At 50.5% G+C, this 25,645-nt stretch overlaps 1 protein-coding gene across 1 annotated transcript in view; it reads left to right on the top strand.

Moving 5' to 3' along the window:
* Positions 1-644: 644 nt before the first annotated feature.
* AGPAT3 (1-acylglycerol-3-phosphate O-acyltransferase 3) overlaps positions 645-25,645 on the top strand; it is a 109,805-nt gene continuing 84,804 nt past the window's right edge. The window contains exon 1 of the mRNA XM_039480492.2: positions 645-845. The gene's annotated coding sequence lies outside the window, so the exon portion shown is untranslated. The remainder of the gene's footprint in view (positions 846-25,645) is intronic.

Raw genomic sequence — 25,645 nt, 5'->3', positions numbered from 1 at the left:
CTCCGGGGACCCCCGCCCCACCAAGGTCAAGCGTCGCCACGCGGTCGCCTGCCAGGGGCCGGCTATGCATAAGTCAGAGGCCGCGGCACGTGGGCTGAAACGCGGTCCTCGCGCGGAGCCGCTGCTTGCCGGGCAGGGCCGTCCCCACCGAGCCCGCCGCGCGGCGACCCCGACCCCGACCCCGACCCCGACCCCCGGCCGACGCGGGAGGAGCTCACGCCCGAAACTGCCCCGGGGCCAACGGAGACCCTGGCCCGGGAGATGCGGGGCTCAGGCAGAGCCCCGAGGCTCCTCCCGGCCCCACCCCGCGCCCCGGGCCCCTCGGCCCCGACCCGGTCCTGCCCCCGACCCCGTCCGCGGGAGCCCTCGCCGCTCCCCAGCCGGGTCGTCCGCCACCTCCCCCAGTTCAGCCCCGGCCTCCCCGATCCCCGCGCCTCCCGCCCCCCGCCCGTTAGCGGATCCCACCCGCGCTCCCACCCGCCCCGCCGCCGCCGCCCCGGCCGCCCCGGCCCGCACTCTCTCTCCGCGCGCGTCCCCCGGCGTCCCCACGTGGCGTCCCCCCCGCGTCCTCCCGCGCGTCCCCCCCCCCGCGTGTCCCTCGGCCGCCCCGCGCGCGCCGGCGGAACTGTGGGATCGCCGCGCACAGGAAGTGGCGGCGGCGGCGCGGCCGAGGGCGGAGGGCGGAGGGCGGCGGGATGGGGGCCGGGGGCGGCGGGCGCCGCACTCGCTGAGGCCCCGACGCAGGGCCGGGCCGGGCCCAGGGCCGAGGAGCGCAGCGGCCGGAGCGGGGCCGCGGAGGCGACGCCGGGGACGCCCGCGCGAGGAGCAGGTGGCGGCTGCCGCAGGTGAGCGCCGAGATCCCCGCCCGAGGTCGGGCCGCCCCCTACTCAGACCCCTCCCCGCCGCCGCCCGAGGTCGCCCTCCCGCCGCCCGACCTCGGGCCGCCCGGGGCCCCGCGCCGCATGGGGCCGGCCGCGCTCTGCGGGGCGCGGGGCCTGGGAAGGCGCGGGGCCAGGAGGGGTCCAGCCCGGGTCCTGTGCGCCCCCCGCAGCCCGGGCCTCCCGGGTGGGCCTGGTCCGGCCCGAAGCCCCGGTCCCTTCCCGCGGCAGCCTCGGTGGCGCTGGGCTCGGCGGGAGGCCCGGGGGTTCGGGGCGCCCCGGGAGGGGCCCGGGCCGGGGCTGAGGGAAGGCGAGTGAGTTTCCGCGGGGGCGTCCCGTCCCCTCCGCCCTGGACTCTGCTCCCGGCCTCGCTCCGCTCCCCCGTGGACAGCACGCGCCCGCCGCCTGGTTTCGGGGCGCTGGGGACCCGGAACTCCCCAGGGGCCTCCTCCCCGCGCGTCCAGGCCGAGGGACAGTTTCACTTTTAGCTGCTCCGCGCGGGGACGGGGCTGCGGGACCGGGCTGCGGAGCCCAGTGTAGACTTTGCATTCGACCCGGAGGCCGGCGGCGTGTTCACACCGGGCGGGTCAGGGGAGGGGGTCAGCCCGGGAGCCAGAGCCATGGGGGCGAAAACCCACCCCTGACCGCCCCAGGACCCTTGGCACAGCGGGTCCCGAAGCACTTAGGAAAGGAAGGTTATTCGTATTTGAAGCTAGTTCAAGATTGTGTGTGTGTGTGTGTGTGTGTGTGTGTGTATCTGTGTGTGTGTGTAACTTTGAGAGAAGTTTAGTGAAATAGGGAAAATGCTTTTATAAATGGCTTCCCAGACCTTTTTCCTTAAAAAAAGAAAAGCAGCACAATATTAAAAGCCTTGTCCAAGAGAATACTGGAGCAGTTGCGTTCTTTTTCCCGGGAAACGTGATCTTAGAAAAAGGAAATAGGTGCGCCGCTGGCCTCCAGACAGAGGGTGATGAGCGTGCGGCTCGTATGAAAAATGAAAGCCAACGCCGAGGGCCAAGTGCAGGGCTCCGGCTGGGGGCTGGGGGCTGGGGTGGGCCCAGGCTGGGAGCGGACCCTGGCTGCTGCGGCTTTTAAATTGCAGGCGCCCCTGCTCCGCCTCGTTTACCTTCCTCTTCTCAGTGTGAAAGCTTCGGAGGGGTCTCCCGGGGATGCTGAGCGCTAATTTGGTCACTTCCTGGCTGCTCCCCCTCTCCCTTCCCGGGTAATCCTGAGCAACCCCTCCCCCACAGAGTTCAGACTTAGCGGGTCCCTGTGACAACCCGCTTCATGTATCCATTTCTAGTTACTCTTAGGTCTCTTCTTGAGGACGTTGTTTAAAAAGCAGCTTCATGCCATTGATATTCAGATGAACAGAGCCCCTTGGCCTTGGAAGGTGTAGAGGCCTTCAATGTTCTGAAGCCAACTTCATGGAGTGGCTGCCCTCTGTGGTCACCCTACCTGCGTGTGGCCCTGTCCTGGCATATCTGCCAGGGCGATTCGTGGCCGCAGCCTGAAGAGTGTGTGAGAGCAGGGTTAAAGGCAGTGTGGTCAGATGGGAAAGTCCCCAGGCATGTAGATTCTAGAACAGGCCTCCCTGGAGGGAGGGTGTTGCCCCGCCCCAGACTGGTGCCCAGTGCAGACTCAGTGCCTGTTCGTGAGTCTGTGTGCCAGGGCTGGGGAAGCAACCTGAAAGGAAGTCATTGTTTTATTTTGGAAATTAGGAAAAGCATTCACCAAAGTAATCTGTTCCATCCCTGTGGTAGACCCGTGACTGACACACCTGCCTCCCACCCCCTCCGCACTTTGACCCGGTAAACAAGTGTTCTGGCAAGCCAGGGCTTGAGATAATTGCCCCAGGTTCTGTCTGGGATCAGCAGGGCTGACTTGAGGCTTCCATCCCTGACTCCCGCCTCCACGGACCCATCTTGGTGCTGGAAGCCTTCAGATGCCATCCTGGTGAAATCAGAGGTGGTGGGATATGCTGAAATTCTCATCAACAGGGAAGAGAAAGATCAGAATGTGTTTTGAGAAGAGCCTGATTTCCTGGATTCCTTTGGTGGAGGGGTGTCCTTAACTCGCGAAATCACATTTACCCTCTTCATGGACCTGGAGCCCCACTTGGGCCCTCCCAGTGCAGACCCCCGCCTCCATCCATCCATGCCGGGCTCCTGGTGCTTGGTATTGAAGAGCCAGTGCAGGCCCCTTGTCACCATCAAAACCCATCTCTGGTAAATTCAGTGGCTTATTCTTCCACACTTCTTCTCTGGCCTTGTCAAAACCTCTTGTGATTGCACAGTTACAAGTTATCCAAGTTGTGGCTGGCCCGGTGTTTCTAGATCACAGCATGACTGGCTACATTTGACTGTTTCCTTTTTAATGACTTGTTTAATGTGAAATCTTTAGCTACTCCATCTCACTGCAAGATTTTTGTTACATTAAAGTTGGACTGAATTTTCTGAAGACAGTTGCTCAGAGATTTTGTGGGACTTTACTTTGGGTTAACGGAAGAGTGTTTGGGCTTTTAAATGGGTCATTCCAAGTGCTGAAGTTACATGACCATGAGCTGTCTGTTCCTAAAACCACCTCATAATAATTTCAAGATTCATTCTAAGTTACTAATTTCAAAATGCTTCATTTTAGGCAGATGCGTTAGGGCTTCACCTTCTGACAGGTTTTCGTTTAGTTGTTTAGAAGTCACATGTTTTGGTTATCTTTGTCAAGCAAGTACAGGAGACAGGTGCTCTAGTAACTTTGGACTGTCTGTGTTTAGTTTTGGGGGCAGGAAGGCAGAGTTGACGGTGAAAGTTGGTATTAGTTGTTTCTGCAGGGCCAAAGTCTGTACCCGGCCATTAGGATCCATGGATGCCTAGGTTAAACAGGCAACGTCTTTCCCCAAGCCTCGGTAAAAGGGTTGCAGATAGGATATGTTTTAAATGTTACTGGTGGTGAACTGAAAGCAACATAAGTATCCTTCAGTGTGTGACAGGCAGAAATCTTCCTCCTGGCTGGCGCTCATGGTGGGACGGTGTGCCTGCAGCCTGGAGGCCTGTCCCCGGGTGATCGGAAAGGCCATGCACCATTGCTGGAGGTGGTCTCAATTACTTTCTGCAAGTGGGTAGGGGATGAAATGCAGAATAAGTAACGATAATGATGAATTATAAAATGAGCTGTAATGACAAGCTGTACGAGAAAATACCTGTCCTGAGATGGATCGCTCACCCCGACTGTCCTCCTGGTTCTCAGCCAGGTGCCAGGAGCTGAGCACTGGAGCTGCAGCCAGGGTGGCTCCACTTCTCTTCCTCATGTCCTGTTTGCTGACCTGACATTAAATGTGTCACCTGCTTTATGACATGCCGACCTTATTATTTTATAAGCACCTGTACACCCCTGTAAGGAGAGGGGTTTTACCCCATCACACAGAAACTGACAGACACCTGGGAAACTGAAGGGGAAGGTGTGACCAGCATCTCAGCTCCGGCAAATCTAGATCTAAACAAAGGTCTGATAGAGTCCAAAGCTGTCATTCTTCCTACCAAACCACCTCGATGCTCATAAAATCCAGTAGATGAAAATCTGCATCTCTGAAACAGAGACAAAGTCATTGGCTTCGCATACAGGTATTCATTTAAACACTTTTCACTTGTAGAAGGCTGTGCTTGCTGGACTGGGGGCTCTGAAACCGCCACCTGAAATGATAGAAACAGATACATGCTGGGTATGGTAGTGAATGGGGAAGACAGTTAATTGACGTAAATTCATCTGTGCCCAGCTTTTTGTGGTGTAATTGGTGAGAGTAAAATAAAGAGCTGTTTATTGACTCCTAACGTGAAGAATGTGCTGATGACTGGGTTAAGCTTTTCATGGATTGATTTCTGATTTAGGCCATTGTCCTAGTCTAATTGGAGTGATTGATTGAATGAAAAAATGTGCATTTTATTAGGGAGCTACACATAATCTGTGCATGCGTTGAGAAATTAATCAATTGCTATACTTTGTAAAATATGGTGTAATGCCATTGATTTTTGCCAAAATAGACAGAAGTCAGATTGTTAGATGAAGACTGTGTCAGTTTGGGTTACACGCTTGTCAGTTTGGGAAGCAGGTGCCAAGATGAGATGCAAATTGCAGGAGGAAACCCTGCAGAGGGTGAGAGGGGAGCAGGGTTCGGAGCACTCAGCCCTCCAGGCAAGTCTGATCCCTGTGAGGGGAGGCAGAGGGAGCCCGGCCGGGGAGGAGGAGCCTCAGACCCAGCCCTGCGTTAGGCACAGACAGCCCAGTGCTGAGTCCTTGGGCGGAGCTGACCTCCAAGGTGGCTCTGCGTCTCTCAGGCCTGGCCCTGCACGAGTGTTCCTTTGGTTGTTGCCTCTGAAGGGGTCCTGAAGGTGTCTTGGAGAGGAGGCTGTGACTCACCTGTCACCTTGGAGCCACCGTCTCGGGCAGAGCTCCATGGCAGCCTCAGAGACGATGTTTAGGGACCTAAAATTTTATGCATTTATTTTAGAGATGGGGCCTCGCTGTGCTGCCCAGGCCAGACTCAAACTCCTGGCCTCAAGTGATCCTCCCACCTTGGCCCCCCGAGTGTCTAGGACTACAGGTGCTGTCACCACACCTGGCTAAGTTTAGTGACTTTTGGTAATCCACAAAAACAAAAGGAATAGTAAAGACCATCCCAACTGTGAATCACCACACGGCACGGGCGGGCGGTATTTTGGATTAGTTTTAGAAAGCGAACCCCGGCAGCCCTCCGAGGACTCCCTGCCGTGGCTGGTAGCAAGCTGGCGCAGGGAATCGGAAGTGCTGGTGTTCTGGGAGTTTTCAAATGCACTCTAGCAATCAGGACATACGAGTTTCAGTGCACACAGGTTATTTTCAGTCTTCTAAATCAGGAGCGTATTACTACGACTGAAGTTCTAGAACATTGGTTGGAAAATATGTTTGTCATGCAGTACACTTCCAGCTCCAAGCTAGCATTGCATTTTCCTGCAGCCCCAAAGCCTTTGTAACTTTTGCTTCTTTTCTTTAAATGTTAGTGAATTATTGAGGCTCTGTGAGGTGGCTCATGCCTGTAATGCCAGCACTTTGGGAGGCCGAGGTGGGCGGATCACTTGAGGTCAGGAGTTGGAGACCAGCCTGGGCAACATGGTGAACCCCGTCTCTACTAAAAAAAAAAAAAAATACAAAAACCAGCCAGGTGTGGTGGCGCATGCCAGTAGTCCCAACTACTGGGGATGCTAAGGCAGGAGAATCACTTGAACCCGGGAGGTGGAGTTTACAGTGAGCTGAGCTCGCGCCACTGCACTCCAGCCTGGGAGACAGAGCCAGACTCCCATCTCAATTAATCAGTCAGTCAATCAATCAATGTTAGTGAATTATTGAGTATAGAACGTTTCTTTTTGGTGAACAAAGCTGTACAGGAAGGTCCTCAACACAGATTCTGATGGGGTCCAGCCAGGAAAGTAAGTGGCAATGCAGACATGAGGCCTAGGAAGGGGTGGCTGTGGTGAACATGAGTGAGAGACTGAGGCCTCTTTCAAAGGGCCTGGCTCTCCTGACTGCCCGACACTGACCCCCAACTGAGCAGGGCCAGGTGGGCATATGACCAGAGTTACTCGATCTTTAGTCTTCCAGGAGGAACCAGAAATCTGGAGTTTTATGTGCAATCTATTTTTTAGCAAACTACACAAGCTGAATTAAAAATCTTGCCACCTGAATTCAGCTGGGGCTACTATTTTTACAATCTCTGGGCTACAGTATTTGTTTATTTCTTGAAATAAAGTAACTGAACTAAATAAATGAGGACAAAACGGGCACTTCAAAAATGCAGAAAGAGAGGGGAAAAAAATCTCAAGAAATTTCGTGCAGATAAAGCCAAAAGAATCATCGCCTCTGTCTCAGGGATTGCTGCTGGAAACAGCATTCTCCGATGATACTTAGAGGAAAGGAGAAGATGGTAATACAAGAATAAGCACCAGTTGGAAAACAGAGTAATTCCATGTGTCTTTAAGTGCCTACAGGAGACTCTCCCATAAGATCTCTGCAAAGATAAATCCTGCCAAAAATAATGTTTTCCAGAGGCGCTCCTAATCTCAACCTGTTTACATGGGATGTTCTGTGTCCATGTCTCTGGGCCACGTGTGCAGCCCTCCGATGTCCTGTGTGCTTAACCTCTGTGTGGGCTGCTTCCCAGAACACCACCAAGTCACACAGCCACCAGTGATGTGTGAGGTTGAGCCACATACTTGTCAGCACTTGGTATTCCTGTGATTTTTGCAAAGATAGTAGATGCAAACTGTTTGTTGTACAACTGTGGTCTTGATTTACGCCTCCCTGCTGGATGAAGTTGAGCATCCTGTGTATTTATTGGTTACACGCGTCCTTCTCTGTGAAATTCCTGTTCATGTGTTTCACCCATTTTTCTTTTGGGTTATGTCATTTTCTCGCCTATTCCTTATATGTAGTTTCCATATTCTGTATTTTCTTATATATTCAGGCTGTTCATCCTTGGTTGTAATGTGTGTATTAGATACTTTTCCCAGTTGGGTCTTATCTTTTACTGTCTTTGTATTGATGACAAGATAGTTTAAATGTAATGTATAATTTTATCCATCCTTTTTTTTTTTTCTGGGTAGTGCCTTTTGCATGTTGGTTGAAGTTCCCCCCAATTCTTGGGTCACAGATGTATTCTGTATTTTTTTGTAGAAGTTGTAAAGTTTGCTTTATCTCCTTAGGCCTTTTATCCCTCAAGAGTTGACTGTGCGGGTCTTCCTAGGTATCTTTTTGATAAAGCATTTTGATATTCCACATACCACCTGACACTCTGTGCTTAAATTTATTCCCAGGTGCCTTTATTATTGTTCTTGCTTTTTAACTGGGGTGTGTGTGTGTGTGTGTGTGTGTGTGTGTGTGTGTTTGAGACAGAGTCTTGCTCTGGGCTGGAGTGCAGTGGTGTGATCTCAGCTCACTGCAACCTCTGCCTCCTCAGTTAAGTGATTCTCCTGCTTCAGCCTCCCCTGGGATTACAGGCATGCACCACCACACCCAGCTAATTTTTGTATTGTTAGTTGGCCAGGCTGGTCTCAAACTCCTGACCTCAGGCAATCTGCCTGCCTCAGCCTCCTAAAGTGCTGTATAGGCATGAGCATTTAAGGCTATAATGTACATAATATTTTCATTGTTCAGCATTTTACAATTTTATTATTCTTCCGTGACCCATGAGTGCTTTTATGTTCAAAGGCCTTAATAATTTTAGATTATGTTTTTATTATGATTTCAGCTGAAAAGGCTCATGGGCAGAGGATATAGTCTGTATAGCATGGATTCCCTGGCATTTCTTTAAGGACTGAATTCTATTGTGTATCTTCGGCTTATAAAGTTGCTCTTAGGAAGTAAGCGGTCATCTAGATTGCCCTTCCTGTGTCAGTAGTAAGCTTGTTCTCTGGCGGCTTTTATAGTCTCTTTTATTTCTGGTGTTTTTCAGCTTCACTGTGGTCTTTCTAGAATGGCTTTCTTTTTATTTCTTCTGCTTTGAATTCATCGTACTTCCTGAAGATAAAGTATCATGTCTTTCAGCAATTCTGGAAAAACTTTAGCCATTATTTTGTTGAATACAGTCATTCCTCAGTATCCACCAGGGACTGGTTCCAGAACCCATCATGGATACCAAAATCTGTGGGTGCCTAAGTTCCTGTTATAAAATGGTGTCGTATTTGTACATAACCTGTGTACATCCTCCCATATATTTTTAAATCATCTTTAGATTACTTATAATATCTAATACAATGCCTGTATATCACTTCATTAACATGGATTTAAAATAGCAGAGAGCTGGGCTGCGCACGGTGGCTCACGCCTGTAATCCCAACCCTTTGGGAGGCTGAGGCGGGTGGATTATGAGGTCAGGAGTTCAAGACCAGCCTGGCCAAGATGTTGACACCCTGTCTCTACTAAAAATACAAAAATATGCTGGGCGCGATGCCAGGCGCCTGTAATCCCAGCTATGCGGGAGGCTGAGGCAGGAGAATTGCTTGAACTTGGTGGGGTGGAGGTTGCAGTGAGCTGAGATCACACCACTGCACTGCAGCCTGGGTGACAGAGTAAGATGCTGTCTAAAAAAAAAAAAAAAAAAAAATTAGTAGCAGCAAATTCAATGTTTGCTTTTTGGAATCCCCACCCCCCTGCCAATATCTTCAATCCATAGTTGGTTGAATCCCCAAATGTGGAACCCCTAGATCTGAAGGGTCAACCATCCTGCGTCAGCCTCACGCCTGGCTTTCTGACACCAACCTCCCAGCCCCTCAAACTCCTACTCATATTTCTACCTTTTAGTCTTTTTGTGCTTCATTCCAGTTAGTTCTTCAGCTCTGTCTTCCAGTTTAGCAACTCCGTCTTCATCTCCAACTACTGTGCTATTAATATATATACATACATACATATACATATGTATGTATGTATGTATGTGTATATATATATGTGTGTATACATATATATGTGTGTGTGTGTGTATACATATATATATATATGTATGTATATTGAGATGGCGTTTTGCTCTTGTCGCCCAGGCTGGAGTGCAGTGATGTGATCTCGGGTAACTGCAACCTCTGCCTTCTGGGTTCAAGTGGTTCTCTTGCCTCAGCCTCCTGAGTAGTTGGGATTATAGGCGCCCACCACTATGCCCAGCTAATTTTTGTTTTTGTTTTGTTTTTTGAGATGCGGTTTCGCTCTTGTTGCCCAGGCTGGAGTGCATGGTGCGATCTTGGCTCATTGCAATGTCTGCCTAAGGTTCAAGCAGTTCCCCTGCCTCAGCCTCCCAAGTAGGTGGGATTACAGGCGCCTGCTACCACACCTGGCTAATTTGTATTTTTAGTAGAAATGGAGTTTCTCCATGTTGGTCATGCCGGTCTTGAACACCTGTTCCCCACAGCACTAGGGGCAGCATTTCAGTAGCCCCTTGCATTCCCCGTCACTGCCTGCCCAGCCCCCTCAACGACGTCTGCTGCTCTCAGTATCCCTCCACCTCAGGCTCCGCGCCCCCCACACCCCGTCTTCAGGCTGCCCCACTGGCCATGTTCTGCCTCGGACCTCCGCTTACCTGGAACACTCTTTCTTCCTTTGCCCAGGGACTTCGGCCTGGATGTCACTTTGTGGAGGTGGCCTGCCCCTATCCTGAGTGTGAGCTGGATACACACACAGTCTTTTTTTTTTTTTTTTTTTTTTTTTTTTTTTTTGAGACAGAGTTTCACTCCTGTTGCTCAAGCTGAAGCGCAGTGGCGTGATGTTGGCTCACTGCAACCTCCGCCTCCCAGGTTCAAGTGATTCTCCTGCCTCAGCCTCCCGAGTAGCTGGGACTATAGGCATGCGCCACCACGCCCGGCTAATAGGATATTTTTAGTAGAGACGGGATTTCTCTATGTGGGTCAGGCTGGTTTTGAACTCCCAACCTCAGGTGATCCGCCTGCCTCTGCCTCCCAAAGTGCTGGGATTACAGGGGTGAGCCACCACATCCAACACGCACACACTCTTAACACACAACAGAGTCACGACGTGGCTGCTGTCTCTGTGGCCCACCCACTTCAGTTCATGTTACACTGCTGACGTTCTGTGAGCCCCCTCGAGGGAGGGATGAACCCGGCTCCCCTGCCTGGACACAGCCGGCTGTGGTGGTCCCGACAATGGACATGCTGCTCTGTGTTCCTGGTTTTAAGTATGATGGGCATCCTTGTACAGTTCTTCTCTAGTCAGTGTCTTGAAGGTACATTCTGCCTGTGGATTGCTGAGTAAAGGGTCTTGACATTTCAAAGACATTAGACACATTGTTACTGATTTACCCTCTGCAAAGATCCTTTCTGTTTCATGCATACCAGTAGCATTTGAAAGAATAACACTGTTGTGGATGCTTAATAGTTTTTTATTTCCATTTGTCTTCTAGTTTTCTGTTTGTTTGTTTGTTTTTTTAATGCGGGATCTTGCTGTGTTGCTCAGGCTGGAGTGCAGTGGTGAGATCTTGATCTCAACTCACTGCAACCTCCACCTCCTGGGTTCAAGTGACTTGTGCCTCAGCCTCCGGCGTAGCTGGGATTATAGATGTGTGGCACCACGCCTGGCTAATTTTTGTATTTTTAGTCGAGATGGGATTTCACCATATTGCCCAGGCTGGTCTCAACTCTGGACCTCAAGTGATCGACCTGCCTCAGGTTCCAAGGTGCTGGGATGACAGGCGTGAGCCACCACACTTGGCTTGTCTTCTAGTTTTGAAATTCAACATGTGGCTGGCTGTGGTGGCTCACACCTGTCATCTCAGCACTTTGGGAGGCTCACTTGAGGTCAGGAGTTCAAGACCAGCCTGACCAACATAGTGAAACCCTGTCTCTACTAAAAATACAAAAATTAGCCGGGTATGACGGTGCATGCCTCTAAACCCAGCTTCTCAGAAGGCTGAGACATCAGAATTGCCTGAACCTAGGAGGTGGAAGTTGCAGTGAGCTGAGATTGTGCCACTGCACTCCAGCCTGGGCAACGGAGTGAGACTCCATCTAAAAAAAAGAAAAGAAAAAGAAAAGAAATCCAACATGCTAAGATTGAGTAAAGCTTCGTTTCCTGGGAAAACCACAGGAAGCACAGTTGCTGCTGTGCAGTATTTTATTTCAGCTGGAAAATGGACTGAGGGTGTCTGTCTGTGCCGGAGGAGCCCGGTCTCTCTGGGCTGCTGTGGGCTTGGAGGCTGGGTCGTGGGTATGGCCCAGGCAGCTTTCCTTCTCTGCTGTCAGCTGAGCACCTGTCTGCTCGTCTGTTCTTCCTCAGCAGCTTGTGAGGCTGCACACGTGAAAATGCCCTGTCGATGGCACAGTGGCATGTGTGCCTGCTGTGCCGTGTGCTTGTTGGGGCAGCCGTGTTGTGTGTGGCTGTGTGCACTGTGAGTCCTGGGGCTGCCCCGGGAAGATGGCACTTGGGGAAGAGTGACTGCGATCAGTGAGCGCTGCGTTCAAAAGCCCAGCAATCTAGAAGCCACAGCCTGAGCTGTACGCGTCCTGAGCTGGCCTTAGGACCTCCAGGCACCTGGCACTCCTGCTTCCTGAGAGCCCCCACGTCCCCGCATCCTGGCACGCAGGCTTCTCCCTGTGCTCCTGGGGTGGAGCTGAGAAGACATGAGCTCGGCCCGTCTCTGTTACTGTGTCTGCTTGACCTCGGGGCAGAGGACGTGGCTCTGTGTCTCTTGTGCCCTCGGGCATCTCAGAGTACTGTGGAGACTCTGGGTGTGGATTTGAGCTTTGACATCAGTCGGCACCGGCCCTTTGTACCAGCGAAGCTGGTGTTTGTCCGTGGCCTCCCAGGCCAGTGCTGCGTTCCTGGGCCGGCGTCCGATTCCCATGCTGCTGAATCACGTCATGGCTCAGCATAGCTGAGGGCAGCATCTGCTGTCCCCTAGTGCCCGCGATCCTGGCGTGGCGTGGCAGAGACGGCTGCTGTTCTTGAGGAACGCTCTGGATAGGCGTCTGTGGGGGCGGGGGGCAGAGGCGGGCGGCGGAGGCGGGGAGCTCCTGGTCAGCCTGTTCTTGTCTTGAACTTTGTCCGGTATTCGAGGGCTGCCTTTGTGAGTCACTAGCAGGAAGGCGGGAAAGGCCTTTGCAGGTCTCTTCTGCCAGGAACTCAGCTTTGATCTTGAGCGCTGGGGACTGTCCAGCTTTACTGTCAGGGATTCTGACGACTCAGAGATGGTAGCTGCCCTTTTCCCCGTGGTATTGCCACTGAATGTGGGGATGGGTCACAGCTTTGTGGCCTTGTGCAAATCAACCTTAAAATTTGCAGTCACATTTATGGTCGGACAGATTCATTTCACAATGATTTTGCCAATTACCCTTGTTATTTCCACTCACATGTATCTCTCCAAAGTGGAAACAAGGACAGGCACACAGCCAGGCGCGGGACGTCCCCTGCTCACTGGCATTGAGGGGACAGGCGTCTTATTGCTGAGTGATGGTCTCTGGACCTTTCCAGTCAACCGTGTTTGAGATGGTGGTGAATTGGACACGTGATGGGTGGCAGTGTGTTAACTGTTCATAGCAAGGAAGATTTGTTTTGAGGCTGGTGGTTTGATTATGAGTTGGTCATTCTTAATGCCAGGGAGGGGGAAGAGAGAGAAAATGGAGAGAGAGAATGAATGAGAATAAATGTACAAACTTTTTTTTGAAGAAAAGAAAATTGAGAAGGAAGTGCTAGTAATTCCTAATTGTTTTTACTTTGTCACTGATTATGTATTTATTTCCAGAAAGGGATCATTTTTTTCTTCCTTACAAATTTTATGTAAGAAAAAGAAAACTGGAAGTATTTAATAACTTTGTCATAATTTTTATTTTGTGCCTTATGATTAAATTGTATTTTAGGGAATGGGTGAACCTTTTTTAAAATTAGGAAGTGCTTTATATGAAAACACATACATAAAGTATTGAACCCCTGCACCTGCCTCAAGTGGAGAAATGAACCACGATAGATACTTTAAAAGGCAAAGGGTTGGTGAAGCTAAAAACTTCTGAAATTCTTGATATGCAAACAGAAAAGGGGTGTGGGAAGGATGTTGCCCTCATATAACCCGTCATATCTCAGCCTGTGCTGTCTGGGGCAGAGCACATGAGCCACGTAGCCCACAGAGGCATGCTGGAAACGTGGCTGGTGGAAACTGAGATACACCCTTGCTGTGAAATGCACGCCAGTCTCAGAGGCGTAACATGAAGGAGAATGTGAGTGATCCCATTCATATTCTTCTATATTGGTTGCATGCAGAAAGGATAATTTAGATATACTGGGTTGAATAAAATGTATTATTAAATCATTTTTTGCCAGTTTCTTATGCTTTTGAACGTGGCCTCTAGCAGTGTAAAGTCGGACACAGGCTGGCGTCTGCAGCCCTCATGTGTTTGCCATGCTGGCATGCTCCGGGGTCAAGGCCACTGCAGGGGCAGGGCCTTGTGCCTTGCGCGAGTCCCTCCTCTGGGGCCCTGCATCTAGGACTCAGGGAGTGGTCAGCCTCAGCCTGTCATTCTCCACCCGGCTGGGCCCCACATCTCCATTGCATAATGGAGGTAATACAGGAGCGCGCTTAGGCAGGCCTGGCGAATGTGTTATTACTGCTTCATGTTGTTATTAATAAAGCATCGTGATGTCTCTTCTGCAGTATGGAAATAGGTTTTGCAGATTGCACCCAGGATTTCAGATTGACACATATTTCCATCTGGAAACTCTCGGGCGCGTCTGCACCGGGACAGGAAGTGGCCGCTCCTGGCTCAAGCCCCGCTGAGAGGGCCGTCGAGGGTAGACTCAGCCCCTCACTGGGGTTGGCCAAAGCAGGCTTCCTCTTCCTCCCTGAGGTGTGCCTTATGGGCGGTTGCGTTCCTGGAAAATCCAGTGTCTATGAAACCAAAATTCATGGCATTTGCATCAGAGTTGGAGTCAGCTCCGAGCTGAGGCAAGTGTCTGGTGAGACCCATGAAGGGTGCATTGCATGTCGCCCCACTCCAGGAACCAGCGGTGCCTTCATCACTGCGGTAGCAAATACCCCTCCATAAACATCTCTAAACATCTAGGGGAGTGGGTGGCCACATGCTGTGAGACTCGCTGGGTCGAAGGGTGCCTGGTCTCCTGCACCCACAGGTGCCCTGGTCTGGGGGGTAGTGCCGGCCTCTCAGGGTGGTGCCCCTGGGTGGGCTTAAGGAGGCAGCTGCCCTGCGCTGCCTGTGGTTTCCATCTTCAGGGGACTAGGGTGACTGGCGGCCACCGAGTCCTGTCCAGTGTCCTAGCTCCACGCTTGTCCCGTGGGGCCCCTCGTGAGATGCAGGATCCCTGGTGCACAGGTCAGCCCCCACATGAGGTCCACACCCCCACGCAGGCCCTGCAGGCGGGAAAGAGCAAGCTGTGTCCTCCCTTGCGAATTATCAGCCCCTAGAAACTTAAGAGGGCAAGTGCTGAATTGTTGTGGACTGTGAAGCTGTGGCCCAGGCAGGTTGTCTTCCCCTCCTGGCTGGGCTGCTGGCCAGCGGTGCCTCCTGCCTGGGTCACTCCACCTTGTATGCTCCGCACCAACCTTGGGGCTGCCCTGCCTCAGACACCCTTCTCCTTCAGCCTCAAGGGCCTCATGGCCTGGACCTCCCTGAGCAGCCAGAGCGGCCAGAGTCCATGACAGTGTGGCCTCCTGCCCACTCCGGGATCCCAGGAGAGGGCCTGTCCTCGCTGAGCCTCGGAGGTCGGTTCTCAGCCTCTTGGACAAGTTTCTCCCCTGTTCACAAGCAGGAGCTCCTCGTATAACGGAGATGGGAAAAAGCCCCGCCAGAGGCCCCTGGGAGCCCTTTCTGTTCCTCGTCACTCAGCCCAGTCAGTCCTTGAGTTTTTCCCCAGAGTGTCCTCAATAAGGAATTGTGGGCCCCGGGAATTTTCTTCCGGTCAGTGTTCGGGTTTTTTTCTTTTCGAGACAAAGTCTCACTTTGTCACCCAGGCTGGAGTGCAGTGGCACAATCTTGGCTCACTGCAGCTTCTGCCTCCCAGGTTCAAGCGATTCTCCTGCCTCAGCCTCCCAAGTAGCTGGGATTACAGGTGCGCACTGCCACATCCAGCTAATTTTTGTATTTTTAGTGGAGGTGGGGTTTTGCCATGTTGGCCAGGTTGGTCTCAAACTGCTGACCTCAGGCGATCCACCCACCTCGGCCTCCCAAAGTTCTGGGATTACAGACGTGAGCCACCTCGCCTAGCCAGTGTTCTGGTCTGTTTGCGATGATGTAAGTAACTGTCTCTTTAAAGAGGTACATCTGGCCAGGTGGTTTCCTCTGTCATCAAGATGAGTCACCTTGTTTCAGTTCTCGGGGCTTCCTGGATGTCCCCAGATAGTCCCCAGAGCTGGGGGCCAGCTGCAGGTGGGCCCTGCCACACGCTGTGACCGCCTCCTCCTCTCCCCTCCCCCACAACCTCCTCCGCCCCCGCCTTTCTCCCTTCCTCTGTCTTCCCCCGGCTTCCCTCTCCTCCTCCCCTCATGCTGAGGGTGTTTGGCCTCATAGCTAAGTTGTTTCTAAGGAGCTCATTGCTTTCCGATGGTGGGTGCTGCCTCTTCTGCCTTGTCCCTGTTTTCTGCTGTGTGAAGCTTGGCCCTTTCCTAGTCTGAAGGAGCTGCATGGTCCCTCCCTGTGCTGCCTCTGGTCTAGCCCAGAGGCTGGGTGGCCTGGTGCTGGGTGCCCTGGTATTGGACACTGGGGTGGCTTGGTGCTGGATGCTGGTGGCTGGGTACTGGGTGCTGGATGCTGGGTGGCCAGATGCTGGGTGCTGGGTGCCCTGGTGCTGGGTGCACAGAAGGGCTCAGTGGGTCCACCCTTGGGTGTGGGGTGAGCCGGGCCAACATTGCAAAGCACAGGTCGGACTGCTGCTCAAATGGTCGTCTCCTTTCTCTGCTCTCTCCCTTCTGCCGCCTCACCTGGGATAGATCGGAGTTAGCCATGATGGCTTCGTTTTTCATGAGAAGCGTCATACTCATGGCCTGTGGCATCTCTAAGGGAAGCACTGGTTTTACTAAAGATGTGCTTCAGTGCAGGGACGCACGGTGCTGAGCAGGGCAGGGACCCTGGACCGTCACCTGTCTACACTGCCCGGCTGCTCTCCTGACCCTGTGGCTAGACCTCGAACAGCATCCCCACCTCCCTCAGCCAGCCTGGAGCCCAGGGGGCCGAACACAGAAGGCCTGGGTCTGGGCTGGGCTGGCTCCCTGCACAGCTGCTTTTGCGTAATGGGTGCAGATGCAGAGACTCGCTTCTCCGCTTCCTGTGTTCCTCATTGATCTCCAGTTCTTGAATAAATAACTTTCAATTACAATTTTTTTCTCTACTTACGATTGCTAGTTTCTCTTTTTTTTTTTTTTTTTTTTGAGACAGAGTGTCACTCTGTTGCCCAGGCTGGACTGCAATGGTGCCATCTCAGCTCACTGCAGCCTCTGCCTCTCAAGTTCAAGCGATTCTCCTGCCTCAGCCTCCCAAGTAGCTGGGATTACAGGCGCCCACCACCACGCCTGGCTAATTTTTGTATTTTAGTAGATACGGGGTTTTACCGTGTTGGTCAGACTGGTCTCGAACTTCTGACCGCAAGTGATTCACCCTCCTTGGCCTCCCAAAGTGCTGGGATTACAGGCATAAACCATCACACCCGGCCAAATACTATGTCTTACTCATTTTTTCTAATGATTTTTTGTACCCATTAACCCCTCTCTACCTCCACTACCCTTCCCAGCCATCTCCTCTCTGTCTCTGTGAGTTCAGTTGTTTTGATTGTTAGATCCCACAGATAAGTGGAGCATGTTACGCCTGTCTTTCTGTGCCTGGCTTATTTCACTTAATAGAATCAGCTCCACTACCATCCATGTTGTTGCAAATGGCAGAATCTCATTCTTTTTTCTGGCTGAATAGTCCTCCATTATGCGTAAGAACCACATTTTCTTTATTCATCCATCTCTTGACGGACAGGCAGGTTGCCTTCAAATCTTGGCTCTTGTGAACAGTGCTAAGCAAACCTGGGGGTGCAGGTGTCTCTGATGCATGGGTCTCCTTTCTTTCGGGTAAATACCTAAGCGTTAGACAGCTGGGTCACATGGCGCCCCTAGTTTCGGTTTTCTGAAGACCCTCCAAACTGCCCTCCGTAATGGTTGTACTAACTCACATCCCCACTCATGGCAGTTCTCTGGAAATCTCAGAGTGCAGGAACTGGTTAAACACGGCCACTCCAAAGCAGCCCCAGTAAGCAGGCCAGGGCCCAACCCCTTCTCTGTTCTTGTAGGTGGTGGTGTACTGGCTGTCACTCCATTGCCTTCTGGATGCCTGTGGCCACTGCTGAGCTGCAACCTCCCCGAGCCTGAAATATTCACCATCTTCCTGCCCCAAGCAGTCGCCAGCCTCTGTTCTAGATGAAAAGACCCTAAAGAAACAACCAATTGCAGCCTAGGAACCTGGATTAGAGTCAGTGTTGAAAAACCGACTGTATAAGTGTTTCTGGGACTGTTGGGGAAATTTGAATGTAGATTGACTAGTAGATGGTATTAGGAACTAAGTATTAATTTTCTTTTTCTTTTTTTTCTTCTTTTTTTTTGAGATGGAGTCTCGCTGTGTCACCCAGGCTGCAGTGCAGTGGCCCGATCTCAGCTTACTGCAACCTCCGCTTCCTGGGTTCAAGAGATTCTCCTGTCTCAGCCTCCTGAGTAGCTGGGATTACAGGCATAACGCCACCACACTTGGCTAAGTTTTGTATTTTTTGTAGAGGTGGGTTTTTACCATGTTGGCCAGTCTGGTCTGGAACTCCTGACCTCGTGATCTGCCTGTCTGGGCCTCCCAACTATGTGTTATTAGTTGGGAGTTTCACTCTTGTCGCCCAGGCTGGAGTGCAGTGGCGTGATCTTGGTTCACTGCAACCTCCACCTCCCGGCTTCAAGCGATTCTCCTGCCTCAGCCTCCTGGGTAGGTGGGATTACATGCATGTGCCACCACGACCAGCTAATTTTTTTTGTATTTTTAGTAGAGATGAGGTTTCTCCATGTTAGTCAGGCTGGTCTCGAACTCCCGACCTCAGTTGATCCACCCACCTCAGCCTCCCAAATTGCTGGGATTACAGGCATGAGTGACCATGCCTGGCCCCATTTTTAAAAGTTTTTTTTTATAGAGACAGGGTCTCCCTTTGTTGCCCAGGCTGGTCTTGTACTCCTGGCCTTCAGTGTTTCTTCTGCCTCAGCCTCCCGAAGGGCTGAGATTAGAGGTGTGAGCCACTGCACTCTCCTCAAATGTTAATTCTAATATAGGTAGTTGTACACAGAGTTTATTTTTTTATTTAGCTGGAGTGCAGTGGCTCAGCTCATGGCAACCTCCACCTCCTAGGCTCAAGTGATTATCCTGCCTCAGCCTCCCAAGTAGCTGGGACTGTAGGTGCGCACCACCTCGCTGAGCTGACTTTTGTATTTTTAGAGACAAATTTTCACCATGTTGGCCAGGCTGGCCTTGAACTCCTGAGCTCAAGTGAACTCCTTCCTTAGCCTCCCAAAGTGCTGGGGTGACAGGTGTGAGCCACCATGCCCAGCCCATATACAGGTTTTTCTTGTATTATTATTTCAACTTCTCTATATAGACTTTTCATTTAAAAAGCTGGAGAAAACATCCTGGTTTTATTTTATTTTATTTTTGAGGCGGAGTTTTGTTCTTGTTCCTCAGGCTGGAGGGCAGTGGTATAATTTTGGCTCACTGCAACCTCTGCCTCCTGGTTCAAGCGATTCTCTTGCCTCAGCCTCCCAAGTAGCTGGGATTACAGGCACTCGCCACCGTGCCCAGCTAATTTTTTATATTTTTAGTGGAGAGGGGTTTCACTATTTTGGCCAGGCTGGTTTTGAACTCCTGACCTTGGATCCGCCTGCTGCCGTGGCCTCCCAAAGTGCTGGGAAGACCGGCCCAGCCCTGCCAGGATGTTCTGATTTGTGTTTTTAATCACAGTCAAGATTGGATTTTACCAATTACTTTGATCATGTGGCTTTCCCCTTTTGATTTGTTAATATAATGTTAAAATGTCCCTGCATTCCTGGAATAAACCCAATTTAGCCATGATCTTTTCATAAATTACTAGGTTAGATAACTAATACAGGCACACCTCGGTGATATTGTGGGTTCCATTGCAGACCTTGGCAGTAAAATAAGTATCACACTAAAGTGAGGCACACGCGTGTTTCGGCTTCCCAGTGCCTACAGAAGTTACGTTTATGCATCTACGGCCGAACCACTCTGGACAGGTCCGATCTCATCAGAAGTTACATTGGTGCTACGCTGTATGTAGTCTGTTAAGTGTGCAGTAGCATTATGTCTCAGAAAATGTGCATGCCTTCATTAAAAATACTTGATTGCTAGAAAATGCCCACGCTCATCTGGGCCTTCATCGAGTCTTCAGCTTTTTGCTGGTAGATGGCCTGCCTCGATGGGGACGGCTACTGACCACTCAGGGTGGTGGCTGCTGAGAATGAGGAGGCTGTTGCAATTTCCTAAATAGGACATTTTGGGTCTGTGTCCCTGTTGGCATCTGAGTTGAATTGAGGTCCCTGGTGTTGGAGGTGGGGCCGGGTGGGAGCTGATAGGATCATGCAGGTGGGTTCTCATAGTTTAACGCCACTGTCCTAGGGCTCCTGTGACAGAGCTACCATGAGCTCTACTTGTTTAAAGGATGCAGCCCCAACCCGCCCTGTCTTCCTTCTGCCCCGGCCTGTGAGAAGTACCTGCCTCCTGCTCTGCCTTCCATTCTGATGTAGACTTCCTGAGGCCTCCCAGAAGCCCAGCAGATGCCACCGTGCTTCTGAAACAGCATGTAGAATCGGGAGCCAATGAAGCCTCTTTTCTTTATAAATTACCCAGTCTCAAGTCTTTGTTTGTTTTTTTTTTTTTTAAAGGCAGAGTCTTGCTCTATTGTCCAGTCTGAGTGCAGTGGTGTGATCTCTGCTCACTGTAGCCTTGACCTCGTGGGCTCAAGTGGTCCTCCCACCTCAGCCTCCCAAGTAGCTGAGACCACAGGTACGGGGCACCACGCTGGCCAAGTATTTTTTTGTAGTGTTGGGGTTTCAACCACCCTGCCGAAGCTGACCTTAAACTCCTAGGCTCAAGCTGTCCCCCCACCACAACCTCCTAAACTGCTGGGATTACAGGTGTGAGTCACTGTGCCCAGCCCAGGATTTTTTCCCACATCGTGCCCAGCCAGATATTTTTTTTTTCTTTTTCCTTTTTTTTTTTTTTTTTTTTTGAGACTGAGTCCCACTCTGTTGCCCAGGCTGGAGTGCAGTGGCACAATCTTGGCTCACTGCAACCTCTGCCTCCCAGGTTCAAGTGATTCTCCTGCCTCAACCTCCCCAGTAGTTGGGATTACAGGTGCTCACTATCATGCCTGGCTAATTTTTGTATTATTTAGTAGAGTCAGGGTTTTGCCATGTTGGCCAGGTCAGTCTCAAACTCCTAACCTGGGTGATCTGCCTGCCTCGGCCTCCCAAAGTACTGGGATTGCAGGCTTGAGCCACGGTGCCCGGCGGACCCAGGTATTTATCAGTAGCAGTGCGAGAGCAGAAGAATGCAAGCTGCAATGCAGCTTCCCATGGGGATGGACGGTTTTCCACACGTTTTCTCTGTGGCATGTGCTGCTGTTTGGTGGCGTTTTACCCACAGCAGAACTTCTTTCCAAATTGAGTCCCTCCTCTCAAACGCTGCAGCTGTTTTATCAACCCCGATGATGGAAGATTCTAGATCTTTGTTCTTTCCACAATGTTCACAGCATCTCCACTAGGAATAGATTCTATCTCAAGAAACCATTTGCTCTGCTCATCCCCAAGAAGCAACTCCTCACGACTCAAGTTTGATCGGGTAGCAATAACTTGGTCACATCTTCAGGCTCCACTCATAATCCCAGTTCTCTTGCTGTGTCCACCACATCTGCAGTGACTTCTTCCACTGAAGTCTTGAACTCCTCAAAGGCATTCATGTGGCTTGGAATCAGCTTCTTCTAAACTCCCATTAATGTTGATATTTTGACCCCCTCCGTGAATCATGCATCTTCCTAATGGCATCTAGAATGGTGACTCCTTTGAGAAGGTTTTTAATTTATGTTGCCCAGATCTGTCAGAGAAATCACTGTTCAAGGCAGCTATATTCCTACAAAATGTATTTCTTAAATAATACGACTTGGCAGCAGAAATTACTCCACAGCCGGGCATGGTGGCTCATGCCTATAATTCCAGCACTTTGGGAGGCCAAGGCAGGTGAATCACCTGAGGTCAGGAGTTCGAGACCAGCCTGGCTAATATGATGAAATCCCGTCTCTACTAAAAATACAAAAATGAGCCAGGTGTGGTGGCACACATCTGTAATCCCAGCTACTTGGGAGACCGAGTCAGGACAATTGCTTGAACCCAGGAGGCAGAGGTTTCGGTGAGCCGAGATCATGCTGTTGCACTCCAGCCTGGGCGATAAGAGCGAAACCTTGTCTCAAAAAAAAAAAAAAAAAAAAAAGAAATGACTCCTTGATCCGTGGGCTGCAGAGTGGAGGTTGCGTTACCAGGCACGAAAGCAGCATTCCTTTCCCTGTACATCTCCCCCAGGGCTCTCGGGTGACCAGGTGCACTGGCAGTGATCAGTAATTTTTTGAAAAGAATCATTCCTTTTTTTTTTTTTTTCCAGAGCAGTAGGTCTCAACAGTGAGCTTAAAATATTCAATAAACCATGCTGTAAAACAAATGTGTTCTCATCCTGGCTTCATTGTTGCATGTCGAGAGCATGGGTAGCATCATTCTTAAGAACCCTGGGATTTTCAGAATGGGAAGTGAGCATGGGCTTCAACTTAAAATCATCAGCTGCATTGGCCCCTAACGAGGAAGTCAGCCTGTCCCTTGAAGCTTTGAAGCCAGACATTGACTTTTCTCTAGCTGTGGAAGTCCTAGGCGGCATCTTTTTCCAATATCAGGCTGTTTCGTCTACATAAAAGTCCTGGTGGCTCCGCCTGTAATCCCATCACTTCGGGTGGCTTGAAGCAAGCGTATTGCTTGAGTCCAGAAGTTCAAGTGAGGACCAACCTGAGCAACGCGGCCAAACCATCTGTACAACCCCACGCCCCCGAATTAGCCAGGCGTGGTGTGCTGTCATGTCAGCCACCTGGGAGGCTGACTTAGGAGGATTGCTTGAGCCTGGGAGGCAGAGGTGGCAGTGAGCTCAGATCATGCCACTGCACTCCAGCCTAGCGAACAGAGTTGAGACCCTGTCTCAAAAGGAAAAGAAAGTCCGTTGAGTGTAGCCCCTTCCTTAGTGATTTTAGCTGCATCTTCAGATGACCTGCTGCTTCACCCTGCCCTTTTATGTGATGAAGATGGCTTCTTTTCTTAAACCTCATGAGCCAACCTCTGCTAAGTTTTTTCCTGCAGCTTCCTCGCCTCTCTCAACCTTTGCGGCATTGACGAGAGTTAGGGCCTTGCTGGGCGTACTAGGCTTTGGTTTAAGGGAATGTCAGGGCTGGTTTGGTGTTATTTCCAGACCACTCAAACTTTTAAGGCTGTTTCATTTTCTCATCATTCGTGTGTTTACTTGAGTAGCGCTTTTAATTTCCTCCAGGAACTTTTTCTTTGCATTCATGGCTTGGCCACCTGCTTGGCACCAGAGGCCCAGCTCTGGGCCTATCTCAGCTTTCCAGACACCTTCCCCACCCGGCTTAGTCACTTCCAGCTTTTGATGTAAAGTGAGAGCCGTGCGACTCTTCCTGTTACTTGAACACTTACAGGCCATCGGAGGGTTATTAAGTGGCCTCATTTCAGCACTGCAGCATAACAGGGACTAGGGAGGCTGGAGCAGAGGGAGAGAGATGGGAATGGCCACTTGGGAGAGCAGTTCAGAACAGAAACAGCGTTTATCCATTCGACTCCACCTCCGATGTGCGCACAGTTCATAGCACTGAAGACAGTTACAATAGGAGTATCGAAGATCCCTGATCACATATCACCATGACAGGTATAATCATCACGAAAACGTTTAAACGACTGTAAAAATTAGCAACATGTGACACAGGCGGAAGTGAGCACCTGCTGTTGGAAAGACGCGGCCGATAGGCTTGCTGGATTCAGGGCTGCCGCGAACCTTCATGCTGCAAAAACTCAGTATCTGGAAGTGCATTGAACAAACTTCCTTCTGGCTTCTGGCCTTGGTGCTCGTGAGTGAGACTGTTCCGTAATTAACCCTTTGCATCCTGTTCCTGTCAGGTTTTGGCAAAAAGATTATACTAGTTTCAAAATGCACTGGACAGGGGCCAGGTGTGCCCAGGTATGCCCGCCCCGCCCCGCCCTGTCTGTCTGTCTGTCTTTCTTTCTTTTTCTTTCTTTCTTTCACTTCTCTAAAAGAGTTTATGAACGATTGGAATCGTTACACCATGAATGTTGGATCTCACTGGTGAAACCATTCTGAACTTAGAATGATGGTTTTTTTGGTGGTGGATGTTTCACTTCTGCTTCAGTTTTGTAATGATTATGGTATTCTTTGGGTTTTCTAATTTTTTTTTTTTGTAACACCTTTGTAGAGATAAGTTCACGCACTATATGACTCAGCCATTTTGAAGGGATATGTGTGATAATTTAATATATTTACGTAATTTGTAAAGGTCAAATTGGTGTAAATTGCCATATCCCTCACCTTAAGGATTTGCTTTGTCTTTAAGCTAAAAGCTTCACATTCTTTTCTGCCATCTATTTTGAAATAGATAATAGATTCTTGTAAACTATCGTCACCGTGCCCAGCTGTAAACACCGGGTCTCATTTGCAGGTCTTCTTTCTTCTCTCAGGTGGGTATCTGTACCCCCTAATCAACCCCTCTTCCTCTCCGCCCCCGATTTATTCTTGGGAATTTGTCCATTTAAGTTCATTGCTGTAAAGAGGCGTCCGTAGCCTCTGATTTTAAAAGCCCTGCAGTACTGGACTCTGTCCCCCTTTGTCTCCTGACCTGATTCACGCCTCCTCTCTTTTTATCATGAACCCTCTTGATAAAACTCTTTTGATTTTATTGATCCTTTCAAAGAACCAACTTTGTGGCTTTTTGCATGTTTTCTATTCTGAGTTTTTGATTGTTTTGTTCTTTCTTCTAAATTTCCTTTGCTACTTTTTGAGATGTATTTGTGAGATACATTTGTTTTCAGCATTTTATTTTATTATTTATTTATTTATTTGTGAGAGGGAACCCTGCTTTGTCTCCCAGTCTGGAGTGTAGTGGCACGATCTTGGCTGACTGCAACCTCCAGCTCCTGGGTTCAAGCGATTCTCCTGCCTCAGCTGCCGATATAGCTGGGATTACAGGTGCATGCCACCACACCCAGCTAATTTTTTGCATTTTTTTAGTAGAGACAGGGTTTCGCCATGTTGCCCAGGCTGGTCTCCAACTCCTTAGCTCAGGCAATCCACCCGCCTCGGCCTCCCGAGGTGCTAGGATTACAGGTGTGAGCTACCGCGCCCGGCCTGTTTTAGCATTTTAATATGTTCTAATGCAGTCTAAGGTGGCCGTTCACCTTAGGGACGGTTTCTGCTGCTTATATGCTGTGATATGAATTTTTATTTTACTGTTTCATTCAACATATTTTTGAATTCCTATTTTGAATTTTTTGACAGTTGATCACTTTTTTTTGAGACGGAGTCTGTCACCCAGGCTGGAATGAGGTGATGCAATCTTGGCTCACTGCAACCTCTGCCTCCTAGGTTCAGGTGATTCTCTTGCCTCACCATCCCAAGTAGCTGGAATTACGGGTGCCCACCACCACACTGGCTAATTTTTTTTTTTTTTTTTTTGAGATGGAGTCTCTCTCTGTTGCTCAGGCTGGAGTGCAATGGCATAATCTAGGCTCACTGCAACCTCCACCCCCTGGGTTTGAGTGGTTCTCCTGCCTCAGCTGCCCAAGTAGCAGGGATTATGGATACCCACCACCCTGCCTGGCTAATTTTTTGTATTTTCAGTAAAGACAGGGTTTCACCATGTTGGCCAGGCTGGTCTCGAACTCCTGACCTTAGGTGATCCACTTGCCTTGGCCCCCCAAAGTGGTGGGATGACAGGCATGAGCCATCGTGCCTGGCCTAATGTTCGTATTTTTAGTAGAGATGGGGTTTCACCATGCTGGTCAGGCTGGTCTCAGACTCCTGAGCTCAAGTGATCTGCCTGTCTTGGCCTCCCAAAGTGTTGGGATTACAGGCGTGAGCCACCACGCCCAGCCACGATAGATAACT

Source organism: Saimiri boliviensis, chromosome 18, assembly GCF_048565385.1.
Source record: "Saimiri boliviensis isolate mSaiBol1 chromosome 18, mSaiBol1.pri, whole genome shotgun sequence".
NCBI classification, from domain to species: Eukaryota; Metazoa; Chordata; class Mammalia; order Primates; family Cebidae; genus Saimiri; species Saimiri boliviensis.
Note: the sequence above shows the minus strand (reverse complement) of the source record. Positions and strands in the feature narration are given on the sequence as shown.